Source organism: Monodelphis domestica, chromosome 7 (assembly GCF_027887165.1).
Source record: "Monodelphis domestica isolate mMonDom1 chromosome 7, mMonDom1.pri, whole genome shotgun sequence".
Taxonomy (NCBI): Eukaryota; Metazoa; Chordata; class Mammalia; order Didelphimorphia; family Didelphidae; genus Monodelphis; species Monodelphis domestica.
Window position 1 is genome coordinate 105,413,381 of NC_077233.1, and position 26,281 is coordinate 105,439,661.

Genomic DNA, 26,281 nt, shown 5'->3' on the forward strand with positions numbered 1-26,281 from the left:
GATGTGGCAAAGTGGGGACATTAATTCATTGCTGGTGGAGTTGTGAATTGATCCAACCATTCTGGAGGGCAATTTGGAACTATGTCCAAAGGGCGATAAAAGACTGTCTGCCCTTTGATCCAGCCATAGCACTGCTGGGCTTGTACCCCAAAGAGATAATGGACAAAAAGACTTGTACAAAAATATTCATACCTGCGCTCTTTGTGGTGGCCAAAAATTGGAAAATGAGGGGATGCCCCTCAATTGGGGAATGGCTGAACAAATTGTGGTATATGTTGGTGATGGAATACTATTGTGCTAAAAGGAATAATAAAGTGGAGAAGTTCCATGGAGACTGGAACAACCTCCAGGAAGTAATGCAGAGCGAGAGGAGCAGAACCAGGAAAACATTGTACACAGAGACTGATACATTGTGGTACAATCGAAGGTGATGGACTTCTCCATTAGTATCAATGCAATCCCTGAACAATCTGCAGGGATCTAAAAAAAAATACTACCCACAAGCAGAGGATAAAATGTGGGAGTAAAAACACCGCTGAAAAGCAACTGCTTGACTACAGGGTTGGAGGAGATAAGACTGAGGAGAGACTCTAAATGAACACTATAATGCAAACTCCAACAACAGGGAAATGGGTTCGAGTCAAGAACACATGTGATAACCAGTGGAATCATGCGTCGGCTATGGGAGAGGGAAAGGCGGGGGCGGGGGGGGGGGCGGGGGGGGGGAGGGGAAGGGAGGAAAAGAAAATGATCTTTGTTTCCAGTGAATAATGTATGAAAACGACCAAATAAAATAATATTAAAATTAAAAAAAAAAAAAGATTCACACTGCACAGTATCTAGTGAATTTACCTTGAAAACTGTCTCCTGGAGACACTCTCCAGGAGACTCAACTTCTGAAGACTGCACCAGTGGAGGGATTTTGTGGCTTTTATGGTGGTTTCCTATCTCTGCCCCTTTTCACAGGGGCCAATCACAGTTTCCAAATTGTCCACAATGTCTGTGGGATTGACCTGTCACCTCTAAAAGTATTAACTCTCCTCATAGGAGTCACAGGTTTATGAGTTGTCACTTTTGGATTTACACATTTCTGAGTGTGTAAACTCTTAAAAGTATTCAAACATTTCTGGTTGTTTGAATTAGAATAAAAGGGAGGAGCTCTGGCTTCCGGCCTTGAACTAAGTAGGGTGTGAATTCATTAAGTGGTTTGCTAGCTTCTCCACCTAGTTCAAACTGGTGTTGATTCAATCAAAAGGTAGCCAAAGGAGAGTTAATCCTGTCTTCACAATCTAGTGAGGTACTTAAGTTAGTGTTAACCAAAGTTTAACTCCAACTAGGCAAAGAGAATAAAGGATTCCCTTTTCACAAGTGTAAACTCAGAATAGGCAAAGAGAACCAAGAATTTCCTTTCACAGGAAAGGGACATGACAGAAATTGAATTTATTTTACCTGCCTGACTTGATGGAAAGAAGAGAGCAGTATCAAGACAAAAACACCAGAAGAGCTGGATATGCAAATATTGCTTTTATTTTTTGCAATGCCATCTTTTATGGTATGATCCAATAGTTCTTAAATCTTAGAGGAGTGAGGGTTGAGAGAGCAACATCTTATCTGCCAGGCTCTATATTTTCTAAATCTCATAGAAAGTGGTTTTCTTTTCATGAGGAAGGAACACATTTTTAATTGAGTGTGATTCATTCACAAATAAAGAGTTCCTGTTTAAATCCATGATGAGTTGTAGAATACTTAAGTAATTTCTGAACCCACATGTTGGAGATATTGATAACCCTAAACCCCTTATCCCTATTAATTATTAATTAGAAGCTTTTAGTTTATTATGACAAGGCAAAGTAGAGATACATTAATGAAATCCCATAATAGGCAATGATTCTCTCTGTGCTTAGTGAGGCCATTCTTCAGATGACTATTATCAATACTACTTCACAATTGGGCTCATATTTAAAAATTTTCCAACTTGTGGAAGCTTGTGAAATTATATACTCAAGTGGATTAGCCTTTGGGAATACAAGGTCACCTCTAAACCAAGATAAGGCATTTGAAGAGTGCCTTAATAGAAGATAAAACTAACTATACCAAAGTATTTCAACATTTCAAGGCATCTGTAATTAGTAAGAGGACTGACAAAAGCTTGGAAATAATTTCTTAGAAGAGATTGAGTAGTTATTAAGAGAGAAACAGTATAAGTTTATAAGAATGGAAATAGTTAAAGTACATTAATATCAGAGATAGAACTGAAACTGATTTTAAAGCAAGAAAAAACTTATATAGTTTGTTTGGTGTTATGTAAATGGTAATTACCCTTTTGTAAAAATTGAAAACAATTTAAGCAAAAAGGTTATCTAAAGATATTCATGCTAATAAACTATTTTCATTCATTTGTACTGAGGAGGAATCTTATTGAAACTACTATGCAACTTCATACATAATGTAGCTAGGGTTCAAATATAATTTTCATTAGTTTTTCTTTAATATAAGATTGGAAACATCATGTTGTTTTATGCATAGAATATGAGCTTAATCTACACTTTTCAGTACTCCACTATTTCTCTCTTATGTGAAAATAGAATCCTTTAAATGTGCTTACTTGTAGATTTTCTTGTTTCTATTTTAATAATAAGTGCAGGTGCATAATTGTTACACACTATTTTTGTGAACTACTTCTACGAAAAAACTGAAATTATGGATGTGGAGTTACATATTCATTACTATATTATTGTTGTCTCCAGTCTTTTACATTTCTTACCTCAAAAAGGCTGTTATCTACTAGACTTGGATTATTCCAGGGGCCACCTAATGAGAATTCCCAGTTTATTCTTCCTTTAATCCATCCTTCAAATTCCAATTATAGGACTATAGAAGGAAAATCAAAAGTCAGATTGTTCTTACTGGGTCACAGACAGGATCATAGTGCTAAATTTCTAACAAAATGTAACAGTATCTATTGCTTATCAGTTTTTTAAAAAGTCCTAGCCCCTAAATTCAAAGCCCTTTTTTGCTTCTTTTCTACCTTATTTTTCATTGATCTTTCATATAATATACTGAATATACTTACCTTCTATTTTAGAATCACTGCTAAATTGAGACTTTTAAAACATAGCTGTAAGGGCTAGAAAATTGTAGTTAAGTGATTTGTTCTAGGTCACACAGCTTAGAATTTTATGGGGTCAGATTTGAACCCAGGATCTGCCATCTCTTGGCCTGCCTCTCTATTTACTGAGCCACCTACCTGTACTAACTGTTATCTCTATCATCTCACAAATATGTTTTACTTTTTTCCAATATCTAACTCTTTAGGTAGAGCTGAAATACTCTGCCTCCCATGTCTATCTCAAATTGTGAGAAAATGGTGAAATAGGATGTGAAGCTTCTTAGCCCTCTAGAAACTAGAAAATCAATACTAAAAGTGGCAAAAATGGAAAGCAATTGGGAGTAAAGCCAGGAACAACTAGGGAGGAAGATTTTTGAAATCCTTCACTTCAGACCCATAGCCATGGGCTCTGGGAGCAAGAATACAGAAAACAGAGTGTAATTAACAAGGTAGCCCACTGGGGTCAGGACCCTCACCCTCTATTTTATGAGCACCCGTGCTTGCATCCTGAATGATACCAATGAAATTGGCAAGCAGAAGGCCCTGGGAGCAACTATGGCAGAGGGTCCCTCAGTTCCAGAGACCCACTGGCCCACTGTAAATAATGAAAGCCATGGAGTCAAAGAGCATCAGGCCATAAGGGTAGAAACTCAAACCTCACTACTAACTGCCACAGAAGTAGAAGAGAAAGAGTGAGGAAGGAGCATATACACTAGTGAGTGTGGTTGCTGAGGGATTAGGAAGGACCTTGTGCATCTGTGGTGTCTCTCAGGAGAATGGAATCTCTGTTTGCTGCCACAGTGGGAGGTGAACTATGTTACATTGGGGAGTACTATAGATGAAGAATTATCAGTATTGACTTGTGTGCACCAAGTGGAGTAGTATTCATATTTTTAAAGGAAAAAACTAAATGAGTTGCAGATATAAATAGAAAACAAAATAATAATAATGGGGGACTTTAATTTTTCCCTCTTAGAACTATTTAAAATTAATAAAAAATAAATAAGAAAGAAGTTAAGATGAATGTGATCTAAGATAAGCTAAATGTGGAAGATATCTGGAGAACCCCCAAATGTTTGAGGCAAGCAGTAGATCTTAGCCTGAACATACATATAATCCAAATATGGTTCCATAATGGGATAACAACGGTTTAAAGAAAACAGTCTTCAAAAATTTCATTTTTACACATTATACAATGGAGATAATCTTGCATTGCTAAGGAGGTGTAACATTGGAACAAAAGTTCCACTGGGTATAACCAAGTAAGAATGACTTGGTTTTGGAAAGAGTATGATCCTGGCAACATTGTATCTACTGCCTAATCTAGCTAAATATAGTCCTGGAAATATATGTTAACTGAAAATCATACAGGTTAAAATAATCAAATTTAAAAATGCTAAGAACATCAAGAAACAGATCTTATATCACATTGCTGTTGGAGACCATAATTAAATAGTTTGGTCATCTTGAGATGGTATGAGTTCTTCGTCCACCAATAAAGATCACAAACTATTCATGCACACGTCACATATAGTTCTTCTCCATGTCTTTTTTTTTCTAATCAAAAGTTATTCATCTGAAGTCTGTGAGCTTCAATTTTTTAAATTAAGTTATTTCTATAGATGTTTCACTAGGATGTTTCCTTTTTAATCTTATCTTATTATTTACATTAAATAAAATATTTAGAGGAGTCCATAGATTTAACAAAATTTCTAAAGGGGTCTAGAATTAAAAAAAAAAGTTGGAGGCCCATAAAAATTCTCACCAAAGCATTATATATCTTTTGGTATTTCATATATACAAAGAAGTACTCATTTATTATCTCTCAAGTCACTTTCTGATCAACCCATTTCATTTTCTTGGATATGTTTGTTATCAATTTCACAAATTCATGTTATTGTTGGTAATATATCAGAAACTAATTACATGGATCCTTGCTTAAGGGGTGACTTTTGTGTCCTTGAATTTATATTCCTTTGATATAATGAGGATCACTAAATTATAATCATATAGCATCATGATGAGATATTAAGGTCAGTATGTGTGTATATACACTTCTGTATATACATGTTATGAGAAACAGATTTCTTCTTTTGACCCCTGAAAGAACTTGTAGCAATGTTCAAAGAGACAAGTTTAAGGCTGATGTCAGGAAAATCTTTCTAACAAACAGTTCTCTACAATGTTGGAATAGGTAATCTTGATAAATGGTTTTATGAATTTTATGGAAAGGAACTCCTTGGATTAACTCAAAGTACCATCTTTTTTTTCCCCAATATGATCCATCCACTTTTCTCTTATCAAAATATATGCCCTGATAGACATATTTATTGTACTAGTCATACAATTTAATGTCATCTTTGGGGCAATATATACCTTTATTGGCTTGCCTTTTCCCTTATGGTTTTCCAGGTTTATATCATTCAAAAGGTATGAATCATGTTAATATGGCATTGTTATTATTTTTATTATCAATGTAAACAGAATGCTATCTACACATTTGAGCATGAGGAAAACCTTAACATCAGAAAAGTTGAATATGAGAGAAACCATATTATCTGAACAAAATTCTTTTTCAAAATAGATGTTATATAGGACATCTTCCAAGATACAATGAGGAATAACTAAGGAGAATACCTCTTTCTATTCTGTAACCTTCTTTTAATATATACTCAGAGGAATATCAAGAGTAATAGTTGTGGCTTTGATGTGGGAGAAATGCACTCAAGTTTATAGCAGGGTCTTGCCCCCAAAATGGGAGACTCAAACTCCTTTCAGTTCAGAAATAAAGAAAAATTTTTATTTGAAGAAGTGGTTTATGGTGGTATAATAGCCCAAAAGCAGTGAAATATTATGGGGAATAATCAGATAGCCTTAAAGCCAATGGACAAGCCCAGGTGCTAATAGGTTAGCCTCTTTGGAGCTGACAGTATGGAATAGCAGTTCCATAGTAGGGTGGCAGCTTCCTGCAAGGAATGAAGCTTCCTCTGTGAAGTGGCAACTTCCACCATGGGTAGGCAGCTTCCACACCCAATGTATCAGGGTTGGTATATTTTTTGACATCTGGTAGCTTAGCATCTCCCATTCCAAACTCAAGTGGAGGTATATAGTAGGGAATAAAGAGCATGCGCAAGATTGGAGGCCTCAGTGCACAGTTTCTATGTTCCTCCATAGTTAACTTTGCCATCATTTGTCAGGAAGAGGTCTTGATGCCCTTCCAAAATGGGAACATGGGGAGGGCATATGGTATGTTGGAGGACCACTATAGGTAATTAATTATTTACAAGAACAATATAAAACAATTAATAAAACAGAATGGGTACAAAGCTGATGCCTGGCATAGAATTTTAAACTAAACAATCTACAATTCATATTTGATTAATACTGAAACTACAGGTGTTGTAGTCAGTATTTAATTATTGTTAACTAGTGAAAATGCAAGATTTCAGAATATGAGGATCCTATTCCTATTACTATCTCTTACTGACCAATGGCAGACCACATCAGCTTTATCTGTCCAAGAAACATATTTCTATATGTATTTGCATAAAGCATATGGCTTTAAGCCTATTTTCCTCTAACAAGTCAAGTACTTTTCATGGTCAAAGGTATAAAACAATGGTATTTTTATTCACTGCATCACTAAGTTAATTATGTACCTAAAATTCATCATCAGAAATTTATTTTTTAACTTATCTACGTCTTTATTACTTTCAATGTCACTCTGGTATCTTACTAATAACATGAGAAAGGCCTAATTTTCCAAAAAAAATATAGAAAATGGAAATAAGAATATAGTTTAGTAGCTACTAACAGAGTTCTAGTATTAGATACTGAAGATCATGGAATATAAATATAAAACACAAAGAACAACTATGTCTGAAGTCCTTGCAGAATGAAGGTGCTTTCATTTTGATGTATCTATTGGAAAGAAGCAAGATATCCTGCTAGGGATAAGCTTTGGTCAAGTGTTTGGTTAGATATGTATGGGCATGGGGATTCTGGTGTTATTATGGAGGTATTAGAGCTATGACTGATATAATGTTGAAACCATCAAAACATATTGAGTAGTTTATTAGGAGACTACAGAGTCTCTCTATGGAAATGTATAGGAAAAATATATAAAGAGGATGAATTTGGTGAGTGTACATAGTAGAATGAGTTATCAAATCAAAAAGTCAATCTGGACTATATAAGAATAGTGGGCTGACTGGTTCTCACTATCCACCATGCACTAGTGACCCGGTTTTGCATATGGGAAATACAATGAGAGTCTAACACCAAGAGTCAGCAAAAGGCCCCTATAATCTCCTTATGAGCAATTACTTGATGCCTTACCATCTGTGGCTGACAATTCCAGAAGCCTTGGCTGGTATTTCTTTCTTCTGCTCATTTTATAAAAGATACAAACTGAGACAAATATGGTTTAGTGATTTGCCCAAGGCCACATAGCTAGTAAAGGTCTGAGGCCAGATTTGAACTGAGGAAAATGAACTGTGAAAGGGAATTCTTTATTCTCTTTGTCTATTTTGAGTTAATCTACACAAAACGTATACACTGCTACTTAACATTAAGTAAGGGAGTTCCCACATCACTTAACTAAAATGGGTGACAACTTCAGAAACTTGTGAATTCTTTGATAAGAGTTTACACCCTCAGAAGATGAGAAGTAGATCCCACAGACACTCCCCCCCCCACCCCCAGTAGTGCTAGGCAATTTGGAAGCTGTAATTGGTCCCCATTAAGTGGAGGAAGGGACAGGAAGTGAGTGGAAAAAGGACTATGAATGGGCCTGAACTTCCTGTCCAAATGGTCTTTGCCCTAAATTTTCAGCTTGAAGGATCTTGGACAGGGACTTGGAGCTATGACTTGGGACTTCAACCTGGGATTCTGGCTCTTGGACTGCTTCTGGTAAGACTGCTCCTGGATCACCTCCTTTGGAACTTCAGCTTGGGTGAGTGAGAAGTTGACCCTCCTTTTCTGTATTCTGGAGAGATTAGTTCCTGAGAGGCTTTCCTCTTTGAGGAGGCAATATGGATGAAACCCTTGTTTAATTCATCACTAGGTCCTCTGCCTGAGAATTAACAAGTCCTCTCAGTCTGACTCAGGGACTTGAGCAACATTTAGGATGATAGCCTAGACAGCTTCTTTACCCTCTTCTATATTTCTTTACTTTCACTCCTTCCATATTTTTGTAAATAAAACTACTAAAAGTCATTTTGGTTTGAGCTATGATATTTTAAAATTGATGACCACAGTATTATCTTAAAATTCTCATATATTTAGTTAAATCCTAAATTCTAATTCCTTATAGGACCTTTATGACTCTAGGCCTTAGTAATCTATCTACTATACCATATAGCTGCTCCACCTAGACATATACTAAAAATTATATAGAAATTTATACACATTCATAAGTACTAAGGGAATATTCCAAAGGAAAAGTGTTGTCCACATTATCTTGTTAACAATTCTAATATTTTTTTAAATAATCACATATAATGTGCCCATTCATGCCTTGTTCCCTAGGTGATATTATACTTCCTCTCCTGAGGGAAATCTCTCCTCAAAAACTATAAGATACTCATAAAATTCATAATTAAAATTTGCCTTGTGATTCAGAGTCCAATTTCACCTCCTTTTACCACCACTGTCTTTATTAGTATAGCCACTTAATTTCTTTTTCTATTTGAGTTTCCTTCCACAAAATGATTAATACAGACAAATGTTTTACAGGATTGCCCATGTAAAATCCATATGAAAATCCATCTCAACAGCAATGGAGGATTGGAGGAGGGAAGGAGGGAGAGAATTTGAAATCCAATAATCCTTGAAAAAATGTCAGGAACTCTTTTTACATGTAATTGGGGGGAAATAAAGTAAAATTTCATACCTATAAAAAAGAGAAAATGTAGTCACTTGAACCCTACACAAAATATTACCAATATACTTTTTCTGACCATATAGGTAACCATCCTTTTCATAGTCTACAATCTAGGCAAAGCAAGTTCTTTTTGCTACTTGAACAAAATAGTCCATCGTTCCTGTCTTTGTCTTTGTATCAGCTTTCTCTGATGTCTGAAATAGTTTCTCATCCTGACTTTTAGAAGTCCTCATCTCCTTCTAAGACTCAACATATATTTCATCCTGAAACAGCTATTTTTTTTACTAATGGTGCTCTTACAAAATAATGTAAACTCCTTTAAGTTATGGATTCTTCTGTCCTTATCTTGTATTTTCTGTGCCTATCAGAGTAAGTAGAGTAATCTAAACCCTTAATAATGTGTGTTGATTGGTTGACTCGTGCTATAAATGAAATAAAACAAATGATGGATTTAGGGCTAGGGTTAGGGTTAGACTGAAGCTGTCAAATGTACTGACAGAGCAACATTTATCATAGAATACTGAGTAGGTATATACATTTTCTTACACAAGAAAAAGACAAAAATGGTGATTTGAATAATATCAAAGAGAATAAACTCCATTTTTATAAAAGTTCTTTATATCTCTGTAGGGTTTTATATTCTTTTAAAGCACATCTCTTACATCGATAAATGCTCATAAGAACTTTGTGAGGGAATTTCTACAAGTATTATTATCTCGATTAATAAACTTTAAAGGAATTATCCTGAATTATTTAGCTAGTAACTGATGGGGTTATGATTTAGTCCTTGGGACTCTTCAGGTCAAATATATTACATTTCCCACTCTATAATATTTATTCCTATTATAACTGTATTGTTGTTTTGGATAAGAGCAACCTCCATGGACTATAAGATACCCCTAAAAGAAAGTCATGACAAATAATAATTGAATCTCTGCTAAGGAAGGGATTTTTTAATGGTATTTTTCCTGTTTTATGACCAGATCCCTCATCATTAGGGTAGTTAAGGCTAAGGCATGAAGCCCCTTTCATATGAATCAGACCTCTTTCATCCTAAGGTTTAAAAGAATGTTTGAGATAAAAAAGTACAACATTCTCATTTCAAAAAAGGATAAAATAATATTTAGAGTGAGAATGCAGCTTTCCTGATAACATAGAAGAATTTGGTGAGACCATTATAAGAGCATTCCTATGTTGTAATGCTATCTTCATATAGTCTTGAGTATTTACATATATGAGAAGGTCCCTAGAAGCAGTTAGATAATACTTAAAATAAGTTACTTAGATAGGAGAGAGAACTTCTATCTGAGACCTGGGAATCTTAAAATATGGTAATACTCTAATTCCTGATTCCTAATTCCTGAAGGTATGTAAGATCCTTATTTGAAAGATATTCAAGAGAGAAATCTGTTGGTTTCCTTTGTAGGTTTTATTTTGTTATACTCATTCATTCAATCAGAATATAATACTTAGAAAAGGCAAGAGCTCTTCATCTTTGTTACAATCAAGAACTGAGAGTATTTATTAAATCCCCTAAATTCTAGGTACAAGGAATTAACATGGACAAATCTTCTCTTATATTAGATGCTAGAGCTACCAAGTCAAAATAACAATTTTTATCCCTGTCATCAAGGAGATTAAATTTTACATGTTTCCAATGACCAATGGTCAATAACTCTGAAAAGTTATATTTTGGGTTATTAGATTTATAAGCTTTTATCTATAACTATCAGTAGATCATTAAACAAGTATTTACTGATCACCTGCTCTGTGCTAGACACTTTACTCATGTCTAAGAAAATTATCCAATATAGATTCTGGAAATTTTGCATCAGATGATCCCTAATCACATTTTGCAATATTTAAAACAACTTAAAATTATGAAAACTAGTAGAGGAGATGCCTAAAAGACTATAGAGAGCAAAAAAGGCCTGGAGAAGATATATCAAACTTCCCCAAAATATGCAAAATCTTTAAATGCACCATGGTTTAAAGGAAGCATTGAAGTCTTATTTTTTTAATTTTCTTTTCACATACTTTTTTGAAGGAAAGGTGACAGTATTACAGGGATTAATAACCAATTTCCTAGGAATAAGGATTAGTTGCCCTAGGGAAGAAGTAACTTCATGAAGGAGGAGTTGAACAGTAAGGGATCTGGCCAAAGCAATGCTAATGAAAAAGAATTAGAGATACTGTTTAAAAGAGATTAATGAATATTAGTTTAATGGGAAGGAGTGTTGTTGCCAAAAACAAATAATTTTCCCTAAAATGTCATGGTACTAGGTGACCGTCTTCCAGTCAGAGTATGTATAAAGGCTTTGAGTAGGGCAAGACTGGCATAGGACATTCAGAATGAATGAGAGGGATAATTCTCTATAGTTCTGAATCTATATAAATTTTTTCTTCTGCCTTTTATTGTTTGTTTGTCTAGTATAGGGAAGGCAAAATAGTGGATCTTCTAGTCCTGGCTATGACTAGTGTCCAGGCAACTAAGTTCTGAACTCACATCTTGAGTCTGGTTGATCAGTCTTTTAATAAGTAGTTAAGGTGTCTTCAATCTCATTGCTTGACAATTTTACCTTAACTTCCATAAATACTTCTATTAAATTTTTCCACTAGTATATTATGATAGGAGAAATATGCCCCTTTTCCTCAATGACATAACAGTAAAGATACAAGGTTTGGCAGGTTTTACAGAGCTGGAACAAATGTACTGAAAACAAGCCCAGATGAACACAGGACAGCTATTTACCAAAGAAAGGACCACTTTATTTTATCTTGTTTACAGTATCTCATTAAATAATTACTCATCATCAAACCTTGTTAGTTTGAAGCCTATTTAAATTAGAAGCAAAGAGTGGATTTAAGTGAGTTTTATAAGGCCATAGTGAAACACTTAGTTAAAGTGGTTCAGATTTGCTCATTATGTTGTCTTTCTTATTTTTTGTTAATCAACTTAATTTTTTCATATTTTGCCAATTATATGTAGATATAATTTTAACAATAATTTTTGACAATTTCAATCTGTTATCTCTTCCTTTCTTCTCGCTTCCCAAGATAATATGTAATACAATAGAAGTTGTACATGTGCTATCAAGCAGTTCATGTTTATGTTCATCATGCTGTAAGAAACATATTGCTTATATAAGGGAAAAAAAACTAATGAAAGAAATGAAGGGCAAAATGTTTTGCTCCAATATACATTCAGACTCCATCAGTTCCTTCTGTAGCAATTAATAGCCTATTTCATCACAAACCCCTTGGATTTGTCTTGGATACTTGTATTATTAAAAATAGTAAAATCATTCAGAGTTGACCACTGTACATTATTGCCATTACTATGGAAAATATTCTCTTTGCTCTGCTCTTCTCTTCACTTTGTAAGATGTCATGTAAGTACAGTTTTTAAAATGTATTCTATCTGGTATTTTGTTTTGTTTTGATTTTTTTTCTTTCATTTGGTGTTATGTCGGCTCCAGGTGTGCTGACCTCAGAAGAAGAAAATTATACCATAAGAAGATCAGATGAAGGAAATAAGTGGTTTACCATAGGAAAAAAGAAGACATGGAAAAATGAAATTTTTGTGCTTTAAGAATTTTGAAGTCTCATGTGGAAGTCAGAGTAGACATGCTTTCCTTGGCCTAAATGGCCAATAGATACATTTTAAAGAGGTAGATGAGGTAGATTTGAGTCAATATTGGGGGGAACTATCATATAATACAGAAGAAAGGGTACTGGATATAGACACAGAGGATTTTAGTTCAAATTTTGGGTGTGCTATTTAATACTAGTGTGATATTATACTGTAACCAAAAATGCTTAATTTTTCTATATCACAGTTTCCTAATTTTTAAAATGAAAAGAATACCCTATATGTTATCTAAAGTCTCTTGCAATTCCAAATTCTTTGACAACAAAAATGAAACAATGACATCATAAATAAGCAAGTAGTAAGCTAATGCAAAAGGCACTGAATTATTTGTTCTAGAAACCAAATGACCAATTGTTAAATGTTGCAGAGGATATTTCTGCACATTTATAAACTTAACTGGTATACTAATCATGATCAATTTGGTGAAAATGAGTAAGTCTGAAGGCATCATTTCAAATCTTAGATAAAACTTAAGCAAGTTGCTCAGCATTAATTTTTGCATCCTCAGAGAGGAATTAGCCTAAATGACATCTAAACACTTTGACAACTCTAAACTAGTCCAATCCTTTTCTTCTGGTTAATCCCTTGGTATTGTATGCATTTAAGTTTTGTTTGGAACCTATTAATGAAAATGGACTCTTCATTCACTAGCACAGGGAGCTTGTGATGACAAGATAATTTATATTCCTTTCTTTATCATATTTTTGAATCACCTCTCTGAGACTCCCCAACATTCCTGAGTGGTGTGTAGGAGAAAGCCCCAGGCATTACTGTCATAGCTTACAGTTATAGTAAGAAGTTCCATGTCTTAATCATCAGCTGCAAATTTCTATTGCATTGGGAGTTTGGTCAGCTCGTATGGCCACATAGCAGCTATACCCTTTTATATGTTGCCCTAGGAAATGAATGTCTGTGAGTTTTGCTATTTTTATCCTAAGTGCAGAGCAAATACTAGGAAGGGGCACTCATGACAAGAGAGTTGCCTGAAGCAGCCTGATTTAGGTGTTTTCTTTCCCAGGTGGCAATAGTTCCAGCAGAGAAACCCAGTCCATAATTTTCTCAGTATAAGGAACTCCTATTAACAAAAGTCACAACCCATCTCTGCCTTAGTGGATAAGTCCTGGAGGGTTGCTTGGGGTCCCCAGAAGTTAAGTGACAACCCTAGGGATATATGACTAAAAATGTTAGAGATGGCATTTTGAGCTGATGAAGTCTTCCTAATCCTGGCATTCACTCTATTTCTTTAAGTGATTCCACCTCTCAACATTTTGATATGTAGTAAAAATTGTTTCTTTTTATTCTACCCATGATTTAGTTGATGTAGAGAGCTACAAATGAAGGACATCATTTAAGACCACCACCTTCTATGATGTTTAAGGGTTTTAGAGAGTTGTAACACCAAAAGGTTAAGTGATTTGTATACTCACACAGCCAGTACTGAGCGTAGGCATAACTTGAATCCACTGAAACAGGATCTATATCTACCATGACATGTTTTCCCTTAAGAATAGTTGAGATGACTGGGTGGGAGGGGGGAAGGGTGTGGTAATTGGCAAGATGGCAGCTTAGTAGCAGCAAAAAGTTGAAACTTCTCTGACAATCATTTCAAACCAATCTTTAAAAATTGCCTCAAAATGAAAGTAGTCAAAAACAAACATCAAGACAGAATGAGGGGTCTTTCCTACTCAACACAACTTGAAAGGAAGACAGAGAGGAGCTTTTCATGAGATAAGGGGGAAATGGAAGCAAAATTGCATGCAGTGGAGTCCTGGACAGCCCTCCCCCCTCCCCTCACAATTGCACCAGATTCCGCAACTGTATGTAGGTTAACTTCAGGATCCCAAGATGTGGACTACACCAAGAAAAGAGCACCAGAGACCTACCCCCTTGATGTTCCCAGCCCTGGCAACAGCCCATAGTGATGCCTGGAAGTATATTTTCCTGGAACTCTTCCAGTATGAACTGCTGCAGTGAAGACCTAGCTCCAGGACAAAATAGCTCACAGTGTCAAACCCTGTAAGATAGAAGCAGAAGAGAGAAGATAGAATCATTATCTATGAGAATTCCCAGTCTACAAGCTAAGAAAAAGTCTAGAGAAATGAGCAAAAGCAAAAGAAACATTTAATTCCTAAAAGTTCCTATGGGTACATAGAGCAAAGGACAGAACTGGGGATGGTGAGATCCAACAACCATATGTAAAATGTCAAAGAAAAACAGGAATTTGTCTCAAGCTCTGTAAGAACTCAAAAAGAAATTCCAAAATAAAAAGACAGGTTGAAGAAAAATGGGAAAAAGAAATGAAAGCAATACAAAAAAGAAAATAACAACTTTAAAAGCAAACTTGGTCAAATGGAAAAAGAGGCGCAAAAATCCAAAGAAGAAAACAATTTCATAAAAAAAACAGAATTGAACCAGTGGGAAAAAAAGTCCAAAAATCCAATGAAGGAAAGAATGCCATGAAAAGTAGAATAGACCAAATGAAAAAAAGTATCAAAATGTCATGGAAGAAATTCAGTTTTTAAAAATTAGAATTGAGTAAATAGAATCTAATGCCTTCATGAGACATTAAGAAAAAAAATTAAATCAACAGAATGAAAAAATGTTAGAAATTATGAAATATCTCATTTAAAAACTGACCTGGAAAATAGATTCAGGGGATACATTTAAGAATTATTATACTACCTGAAAGTCAAGACCAAAAAAAAATACCTACACATCATGTAAGAAGAAATTATTCAAGAAAGCTGCCCCAATATTTTTGAACAAGAGGGTGAAATAGAAATTGAAATATTTCACAGATGACATCCCATTATAAATCCCCAAGTTACAATTCCCCATATAGCAAATTAATTCTATAGCCAACTTCAAGAACTCCTGGGCCAGGAAGAAAATACTACAAACAGCCAGAAAGAAGAAATTCATATATTATGGAGCCCCAGTCAGGATTACATAGGATCTGACAGTTTCCATAATGAATGAACAGAAGGCTTAGAATATGATATTCTGGATGGCAAGTGAACTGGGTTTACAACCAAGAATCAACTAACCATGAAAACTGACTATATTCTTTCAGGAGAAGGTATGAACATTTACTAAAATAGAAAATTTCCAAGCAATACTGAAGAAAAGACCATACTTAATAGAAGATTTGATGTCCAAATACAAAATTCAAAAGAAACCTAAAAAGATAAATAAGAAAAAGAAAAAAATAAGGATTTCAACAAGGTCGAATTGTTTATATTCCTATATGGAAAAATGACATCTGTAACTCTTAAATATTGTTATTATTATCATAGTAGTTAGAAGAAATATACATAGACAGAAGGTGTGGTAGTGAGTTATTTAGGGTGATATGTAAAAAAATCTAGCAGTGAAAAAGAGGACTGTACTAAGCAAAATGGGAAGAGAGAAGTAAAATGGGTTAAATTATATCAAATAAAGAGGCCCAGGGGGGAATGCTATTATTGTGGGGGAGAGGAAGAGGGTGGTGACAGGTAATACTTAAAACTTACTCTCATTGTAATTAGCTCAGAGAGGGAAAAACAGTCAGATTCATTGGGGTATCAAATCCTATCTTACCTATAGAGAGGTAGAAGGAGAATAATAAAGGGTTGGCAGTGAAGTGATATAAAGAAGGGAGAAGTTAGGGAGGGGAGGAAGGGATTAAAAGACCCTATAGAGAATTAGGTGATGGTCAGAAGGCAAGTAATGTAAGAGAGGGGGAAGGTAGGGAGTGACTAAAAGCAAAATACTGGTATGGAGGGATAGAGTGAAAGGAGAAAAGGCAGGATTAAAAAAGGAAAACATGATAGAGGTGAATACACAGATGTTAATCATAACTATGAAAGTATATGTGGTGAACTCACCCACAGAATGGAAGCAGATAGCAGAACAGAAAAAAAATTAGAATTCTACCACATGTTTACAAAAAAAAACACATTTGAGACAGGTAGACTCATACAGAGTAAAGGTAAGGGGCTGGGGCAGAATTTATTGGGTTTCAAGTGAGGCAAAAAATGCAGTAGTAGCAAGCATGCTCTGAGACAAAACTAAAGCAAAAATAGATCTGATTAAGAAAGATAAGGAAAATAATTACATCTTGATAAAATGTAGTATAGACAATGAAGAAATATCAGTAATTAACATATATGTACCAAATGGTATAGCATCTTGATTTTTAAAGGAGGAACTAAAAGAGACTAAGAAGGAAATAGATAGTAAAAATATACTAGTAGGGGCCCTCAATCTTCCCCTATTACAACTAGATAAATTGAACCAAAACATAAATGAGAAAAAAGTAAAGGAAGTGAATGAAGTTTTTGAAAGATTACATGGAGAAAACTGAATAGAGATAAAAAAGAAATATACTTTCTTTTCAGCAGTACAGGGTACATATACAAAAAATTTTCCATGTACTAGGGCATAATAACTTCACACCAAGATACAGAAAAGCAGAAATTATAAAAACATTTTGGACCACAAATCAATAAAAATTATAATCAATAAGGGTTCAAAGAAAGGCAAATTAAAAATTAGTTGGATACTAAGTAATCTAATTCTTCAAAATGATTGGGTCAAAGAACCAATCATAGAAATAATCACTGATTTTGTTGAGAATGACAATGAGGAGATTACATATCAAAATTGAGGGCATGTAGCCAAAGCAGTACCCAGGGGAAAATTTATATCTCTAAATGATTTTATCAATAAAATAGAGAAAAAGTAGATCAATGAATTGGGCAAACAACTAAAAAAAATAGAAAAAGAACAAATTAAAAATCTTCAATTAAAGAATAAATTAGAAATCCTAAAATCAAAGGAAGAATTAATAGAATTGAAAGTAAAGGAATTATTGAACTAATAAATAAGACAAGGAGCTCATTCTATGGTGGGAGAACAAACAAAATAGAGTATTTATTAAATTGATTAAAAAAAGAAGAATGATAATGAAATTATAAGTATCAAAAATAAAAATGGCCATTTCACCTCTACTGAAGAGGCAATTAAAGCAATCATTAGGAGCTATTTTGCTCAATTATATAACAATTAATTTGATAATCAAAGTGAGATGGGTGAATATTTACAAAACATATAAATGGCATTGTAATTAACAAAAGATGAAATAAAATGCTTAAATAATTTCATCTCATAAAAAGAAATTGAGCAAGCCATCCATGAACTCCCCAAGGAGGGAAAAACCTGGGCCAGCTGGATTCACAAATGAATTCTATTAAATATTTAAAGAACAATTAATCCCAATATTATGTAAACATTTTTGCAAAATGAGCAAAGAAGGAGACTTTCCAAACTTTTTTATGACAAAAATATGGTACTAATACTTAATCCAGGAAGACTGAAAACTGAGGGAAAAAATTACTGACCAATTTCCTTAATGAACATTGATGCAAAAATCTTAAATAAAATTTTAGCAAAGACACTACAGCAATATAACAAAAGGATTATTCACTATGATCACGTGGGATTTATACCAGGAATGCAAGTTTGGTTTAATATAAGGAAAACCATCAGCATAACTGACTATATCAATAACCAAACTTACAGAAATCATATGATTATTTCAATAGATGTAGAGAAAGACTGACAAAATAGAACACCCATTCCTATTGAAAACACTAGAAAGCATAGGAATAAAAAAGGTCTTTCCTTAAAATAATAAGCATTATTGATTTTAAACTATTAGCATGTATCTTCTGCAATGGTGTAAACCTTAAAATTTCTTAGACTTATAAATGTTGGAAATTTCACCATTGGGAAATTTCATACTTGAAAAATTTCCTATTCAGAGTGGGAACTCTATTGGAATGTGAACCCCATTGGCATGGGAGGTTCCTCCTCCTCCCTTCCTAAGATTACTTTAGGACAGAAACCTTTTGCTGAACAATGGAAAGGGCTTTGACCTATGCTTAAGCATAGAACAGGAATTTCTTTGAGTCATGATTGATTTTAGAATTGATACAATAGAGATACTTGGAATGACAGAACCAGGTCTTGGAAAATACAATTTCCACCCCACTCAGTCCTAACAGGATTTAGGAAGGGCTGCAGCAAAGGATCAAGATTTAATTATTGAGAATATGACCTTCAACAGACATGTGCAAAGCCACAGACCTCTGGGCAGTCCTGGGTTAAGCTAGAGCCACCATTGGCACAGGGAAGACATGGACAGTGATTGGTAGATGTGAGAACTGAGGGGAGGGAACTTGGATGGTTTCCTTAAAGATAGAGGGGTCTGAGGACTGAGGGGGGTTGGTTGGAGAAGTTTTTGGTCTGAGAGGTGGTGCTTTGAGAGTTGGCTCTGAAGGAAGCTGGAGGTGGAGGCCCCTGAGACTGTTTCTCCATTTTGGTCACGTGAGTAATGGGGACTGATCTCCTTTCTTTGCCTTAGCTATCTAAGGGCTTGGGCCTTTTGGCCCAGCCTAAACAGAAGGGGTATTGAAGCCCTATTCCCTTCTCTCCCCTTTCTCTCTCCCTCTCTCTCTCTATCTCTAATACCTTTCTTCCTCCTGTTTGTCATTAAACTCTATAAAAGGTTGACTGCTGACTTGAGTTTTCATTTAGGAATTACATAGCTGAATTCCTTGGCGACCTTAAATTAATATATATCAGTCTTTTAAAGTGATTTCCTTGTCACAATGGGGATGTCTGAAGCCTTCCCAATAAGATTAGGAGTGAAGCAAGATAATGATTATCACCACTATTATTTAATATTGTACTAGAAATGCTATCTTTAGCAATTAGAAAAGAAAAATAAATTGAAGGAATTAAAGTAGGCACCAAGGAAACCAAACTATCATTCTTGGTGCATGTTATGATGGTATACTCAATGAATTCTAGAAAATGAGCTAAAAACCAGTTGAAATAATGAATAACATTAGCAAAGTTGCAGGATACAATATAAACTTACATAAATCATCAGCATTTCTATATTTGTAACAAAATTCAGCAGCAAGATTTAGAAGGAAAAATTCCATTTAAAATCACTCCTGATAATATCAAATACCTGGGAATCTATTTGCCAAGACAAATGCAGGAATTATATGAACACAATCACAAAATACTTTTCACACAAATTAAATTAGATCTATACAATTGGAAAAATATTAATTGCTCATGGGTAGGTCATGCTGATATAATAAAGATAATGATCCTACCTAAATTATTTTATTTATTCACAGTGCCATGCCAATCAAACAATCAAAAAACTATTTCATAGAACTAGAAAAAATAATAAAATTCATCTGAAAGAACAAAAGATCAAGGATATCAAGATAATTAAGAGAAAAACAATTTGAAGGATATTTGACCCAGCAATACCAGATCGTGAACTGTACTATAAAGCAGTAATCATCAAAACAATCTGGTACTGCCTAAGTAATAGAAAGTTGGACCAATAGAAGAGACTTGGGATAAATGACTACAGAAATATGGTGGTTGATACATCCAAAGATCCCATATTTGACAAAAATTGATAGAAAATTGGGAAAAAAAGTAGGGTGAAAGTTAGGTTTAGATCAATATCTCATATCCTATACCAAGATAAGGTCCAAACAGATATATGATTTAAACATAAGGAGTGATATTACAAGTAATTAGGGGAACATGGAATAATTTACCTGTCATATCTATGAAGAAGTGAAGAATTTATAACCAAACAAGAGACAGAGAACATTACAAGTCATAAAATGAATAATTTTGATTATGTTGTTAAAAAGTTGTTGTTGTTTTTATAAATATAACCATTGCCACCAAAATGAAAAGGGAAGCAACAAACCAGGGGAAATATTTTATAACAAATTTCTCTGATGAAGGCCTTATTTCTCAAATATATAAAGAACTAAGTCAAATTTATAAGAATAGAAGTTATTTCCTAATTGCTAAACGATCAAAGGATATGAATAGGCAGTTTTCAAATGAAGTAATCAAAACTATCAATAATCACATGAAAAAATGTTCTAAATCCCTCCTTGTTAGAGAAATACAAATTTAAAAAACTCTTAGGTATCACCTCACATCTAGCAGATGGGCCAATATGACAGTAAAGGAAACTAATAAATGTCAGAGGAAATGTGAAAAAATTGAGACACTAATGACTTGCTGTGGAGTTGTGAATTGATCCATCCATTCTGGAGGGAAATGTGTAGTTATGTCCAAAGGGCTATAAAAGAATGGATACATTTTAATTCCATAATACCACTACTAGGTCTGAATCCCAAAAAGATTTTAAAAATGGGAAAATAAACTGTTTGTACAAAATTGTTTATAGCTGTATTTTTTGTGGTGGCAAAGAACTGGAAACTCAGGATATGTCCCTCAGTTGGGGAATGACTGAACAAAATGTGATATATGGTCATGATGGAAAACTATTGTGCTATAAAGAATGATATACAGGATGATTTCAGAAAAAACTAGAATGACTTGCATAAACTGATGCACAGTGAAATAAGCAGAAACAGAAGAATATTATACACAGTAACTGAAATGTTGTGGAATGATCAAATGTGATAGACTTTGCTACTAACAGCAATACTATGATCCAGGAGAATTCTGAGGAATTTATAAAAAAGAATACTACCCATCTCCAGAGAAAAACTGTTGGAGTAAAATGCAGATGAAAATACATTATCACTTTTTTTAAAATTTGGGTATATGATTTGAGGCTTTGGTTTATACACTTAAAGATTATTTGGTTTTTACACTTAACAAAGACTAAACACAACAAAAATGAATAATATAGAAGTGTGTTTTGTGTAATAATACATGTATAACCCCAATTGGGTTATTTGTCAGCTCTCTGAGAAGAAGGGAGGAAGAAAACATGAGCCATATAACTTCAGAAAACTTATTTGGAAATTTATTAATATAAAATTAAGAGTAAAAAATAAAATTAATAATAGTATAGTTTGAAAGGTTGCAGTTAATTGGTTCTTTAATGTTTCATATTTTATATGTATTACTCTATATGATTTCCTTTTTATCCTTGCAGCAATCCCATGAGATAGGAGTTAAAAATAATAGTATTGGGGGCAGCTCTGTGGCTCAGTGGATTGAGAGCCAGGCCTAGAGATGGGAGGTCCTAGGTTCAAATCTGGCCTCAGACACTTCCCAGTTGTGTGACCCTGGGCAAGTCACTTGACCCCCATTGCCTAGCCATTACCACTCTTCTGCCTTGGAGACAATACTCAAGACAGAAGGTAAGGGTTTTAAAAAATAAAATAAAATAAGAATAATAGTATTCTTAATTTATTATTAAGAAATTGAACTCAAAAAACATAAAATATTTACTCAAAATCATGAGGCAAATTAATGTATAGAAAGAAGAATGCAAAGTGTTCTGACTCTAAGTTTAATGTTTCTATTATCTCATAAAACACAGATATTTTAAGTAAATAATATTTTTGATAAATATAAACTCATTTCAGCCATTAACCACAATTATTGGTAACTTTTCCATCATCGTAATCATCATGTATTTAATGATACATCGATATGGAACATACTTAACAAATTATAAATAATTCCTGTCAGATGAAAAATAAATTGTGAACTCTCAGGGAAATATACAAATTGTATATGAAAACCAGCTACATTTATATGTATTTCCACAACCTTCATGCAAGTACATGAACCTGAATTTAGTTAATTCAAGTTCTTTGGTTATAATCAGATTTAATGATTAATGCAAAATTGCATAATTCATTTTAGTAAAGCATGCATAATTTGAGCAATGATGAGAGTATTAAAAATATATTCTCTATTCTGCTGACTTTGGAAAACATAAATAAACCAACAGAAACAAAATGGATTTATATAGACCACATATTTAAACACTGGAAATGTGTATGTCTAAACACTTGGGCAGCTTTTTCAAAATTCTCTCTTGTCTAATTGGGGATAAATGTATAGTTTCTAGATGGGCTTGAATTGTTGGTTAATTAAGAGATTAGAAAGTTTCAGGATTATGATTTCTTATTTTAGAGATGAGATGGGAAAAAGCATTTATGTAGCCTTTAGTACAGGACAAGCACTTTACAAAAATTATTTCATTTGATTTTGACAACTGCCCTTGGAAGTACTTATTACTATTTGTATGATCACTATTTTGGAATTCAGGATACTGAGAAAGAATAGAAGTTTAGTGATTTTCCCAGATTGTCTCAGCTAGAATCTGAGATTATATTTGGATTTAAGTCTTCTTAACTCTAAGTTCAGGGCTCTTTCCAGTAATCTACCTCATTAGTTATTTATAAGTGAGAAAAAAAAGAAAGTATTCTCAGTAATATGTCTTGTTGAAGAAATCAAAGCAAATTATTTGAATTTGTCTTACAATATTAGAATAATGGGTTATAGCAGTCTATGTTCAGATTTTACTTCAATTGCATTTTAGTAGTGTCTGATTCTTTATGACCCAATATAAGGTTTACAGGCAAAGATACTAAAGTGGCTTTACATTTTTCTTCTCTAGTTCCTTCTACAAATAAGAAACTAAGGCAAATACAGTTATGTGATTTGCCTAGGGTCACAAAGATAGTATGTGTCTAATACAAAATTTAAACTAAAAAAGATGAGTCTTCTTGACTAGACCTTTTACTCTATGCACTGTCACCCACCTATATTACAATATTCAAAGTGGAAATTAGGAAAGCCTAATTCTGATTTTATCTCTATTAATAAATTTTGTTACATTTGACAAATCCCCTTGCCATTCTGGTCTTTAATTTTTTCATCCCAAAACATAAGAATTTGCTCTCTAAATTTCCTTCTAAATGTCTCCTTCAGTTCCATTCCTTTATGGCATAAACCTTATTAAGAGAGTCACAATAAAAATCTCTAACATCATATGCCATTTAATATATATCTATACAAAATATTTATGAGATATTTCTATTTATCTTTTATGAAAAAATTGTTTTGGTGAGAATAGATTGATAGAGGTCCTACAATAATGCATGACATATTCAAGACAATAAAACCAGCATCAATTCATCATCTATGTAGCTGCCAAAGTGATATTCCTAAAGTAAAACTTTTGCCTTCTCATTTCTATGCTCAAAGCTCCAGTGTCTTCCTAATGCATTCTATTTTTTACCTCTTAGAATCCTTAGCTTCCCTTAAATCTCAGCTCAAACATGTCCTTCTATATGAAATTCTTCTTCAGTCTAGTCCTGCCACATATTTCCTTCCATCCATATTATAGAGTATTCTGTATATTCTGGGCACTTGCTTAAATGTGTAAATGCTCTTTTCCTCAGTACAAAATATTAGTTTCTTAAAGGAGAGAAGGTAGTGGGCTTCCTCTCACTGGAAATTTTAAGAAAAGACAATACATGGAGATTTTTTAAGCTACAAATTATATAAGCTGTCCATTGAGATCCTTCCAACCTTGAAACTCTTATTCTCTGAAACATGCAATACAATATTCCTTATAAATGAATTAACTTTTATTTCAGAAAAAGAATTTCACCATGTATTGAGAGTATCCCCCAATTTTTATATAGCTCAAAATGACTCATGGTTACTTTATGTTTAAAGTGAACCATTATTTCATTGGAGAATATAGAATTTAGATTTAGAAGAACCTTAAAGATAACGTGGACTTGCCCACTTATTCAAAACTTCAGAAAACCAAGACCCAAAGAGTGATAGTGACCCTCTCCAAGCAACTACCATCACTGTTTCAGGAAAAAGAAGGAACTAGATAAAGAACAAGTGAGTATAAGTTTTAATTAATTTTGGGGACTTAAATTCTTCATCCTTTTTCAGAGATCAGTCTAGGAAAGTGGAAACTTTTAAATGCCAAAAAACACACCAAGAAATACCATTCTCTAACTAGTAGATCCAAAATGTGCGAAAAAAAAAATTAGAGAAGAATCTAGTTATTTTGTTTGTTCTTTCTGTAAAACATAACCAACATGGTTTTGAACACTTAAAAGCAATATCTGTGCCTGCCACTAGACCCAATATTAAAATAGTGGCTACTTACTACTTATTGTACCCATTAGTGCCAGAAGACAATGACAGCCAATCATATACACTTATCTTGCTGTTGAGATCCTTTGCTGATTGAAATATGAAATTGCAGCAGTAATCAATATCATAATTATATAAATAGGACACATTTCTATCCATATACAGTAATCTTTTTTTAATCTAACAACATGTTTTTTTTTCAAAATAAACAACAAATAATCACAGACATCAGGGAAGTAAAAACATTAAAATATTTTCCTTAAAGACACTCAAGTTTGTAACGCATAGGTCAATGTTTTTTGAAGATCATAAAATATATTTTAAATGGAAGAAAAATATGAAGATCAGTAATTAACCTATAGAACACATAATATATAAACTAATATTCAAAAGATGTCTAGGGATTTTAATATTATAGATAATACCAAAGAAATCTCAATAACTATAGTCATTATTGACATATGAGTACAGTCAGTCTCTTCCTGTCATTGATAGCCCTTTAGAGAATATATGTTTTTCATGCCATGTTTCCTACATTAGGAGTAAAGAGTAGAAACAAAAGGGGAAAATACTTGATAGGAGACAATAATGAGTCAGTTTCTAGAATACTTAAGATCTCATAACATTTCCTATCCGGGAAGAATTGTTGGTGAGAAGAATGGTGATTAGGACAGGGACAGAGATGGCAGTAGTAATATAAATGGAAATCAATATTTTAGAGGTAAAAAGCCCTGCAGGATGAGTTGTTGCATCAGGACACTCTAGGTCAGTGATAGCCAACCTATGGCATGGATGAGTGCCAAAGATGCCATGCAGAGCACTATCTGTAGGCACATAGTTGTCTCCCTCCCCCACCCCAGCTGATTACTAAAAAGCTAGAGGGACTCAGGGGAAACTGCTCCCCTCTCTCTCTCTATTGCACGTGATAACTTTTTTTTCATGTCACCTACCCCTCTGCCTAGCTACTCCCCTCCCCTTCTCTATATTCACTGAGCTGAGGACATTCCTCATTCACCTAGCCATCCACCCAGCAGCCCAATGGGAGCCCTTTTCCCCTCCCCTGTGGGGGCTAAGAGGGGTGTGTACCTGGCATTTGAGGGGGAGGGGCATGGCACTTGGTCTAGGGAGTGGGGTGGGGATGGCACTTGGCACTCCATCTCTAAAAGATTTGCCATCACTGCTCTGGGTAAATAATCCTGCTACAACAACCATTATAAATTGATATGAAATAATGCATTCTTAGGGTAAACTGCTTTACTCCTTCATATGTATAGTGGAAATGGTTAGCAGTCTACCCAAGGAAATATCAAATTATCCAAGGAAAGAATTAAATTTGGAATCTTGTATTTTTTAGTGGCTTATAAAAATTGCTATTAAAATGTTAAGGAGCATGGTCCTATTTATCATACAATAGAAAAACCAAGTTTTGTTTTCAATTCTGAATGAAATAATGGCATGTTTTTCAATACATTTTCATGAAGAAACATTGTGATAGCATTAAGGCACAATTGTGAGAAGGCACTCTGCTCTGGAACCACCTAAAATATTCTATAAGTTAATTATATATACATTTAAATAAATTGATTTCCTAGGTAACATTCCAGAATATTTTATGGGTAACATGTATTTCTGTTTTAGGTATTATATC

At 33.9% G+C, this 26,281-nt stretch overlaps 1 pseudogene; it reads left to right on the forward strand.

Moving 5' to 3' along the window:
* The first annotated feature begins 6,234 nt into the window (after positions 1-6,234).
* Positions 6,235-26,281, forward strand: part of LOC100022448 (cyclin-Q-like) — a 28,823-nt pseudogene continuing 8,776 nt past the window's right edge.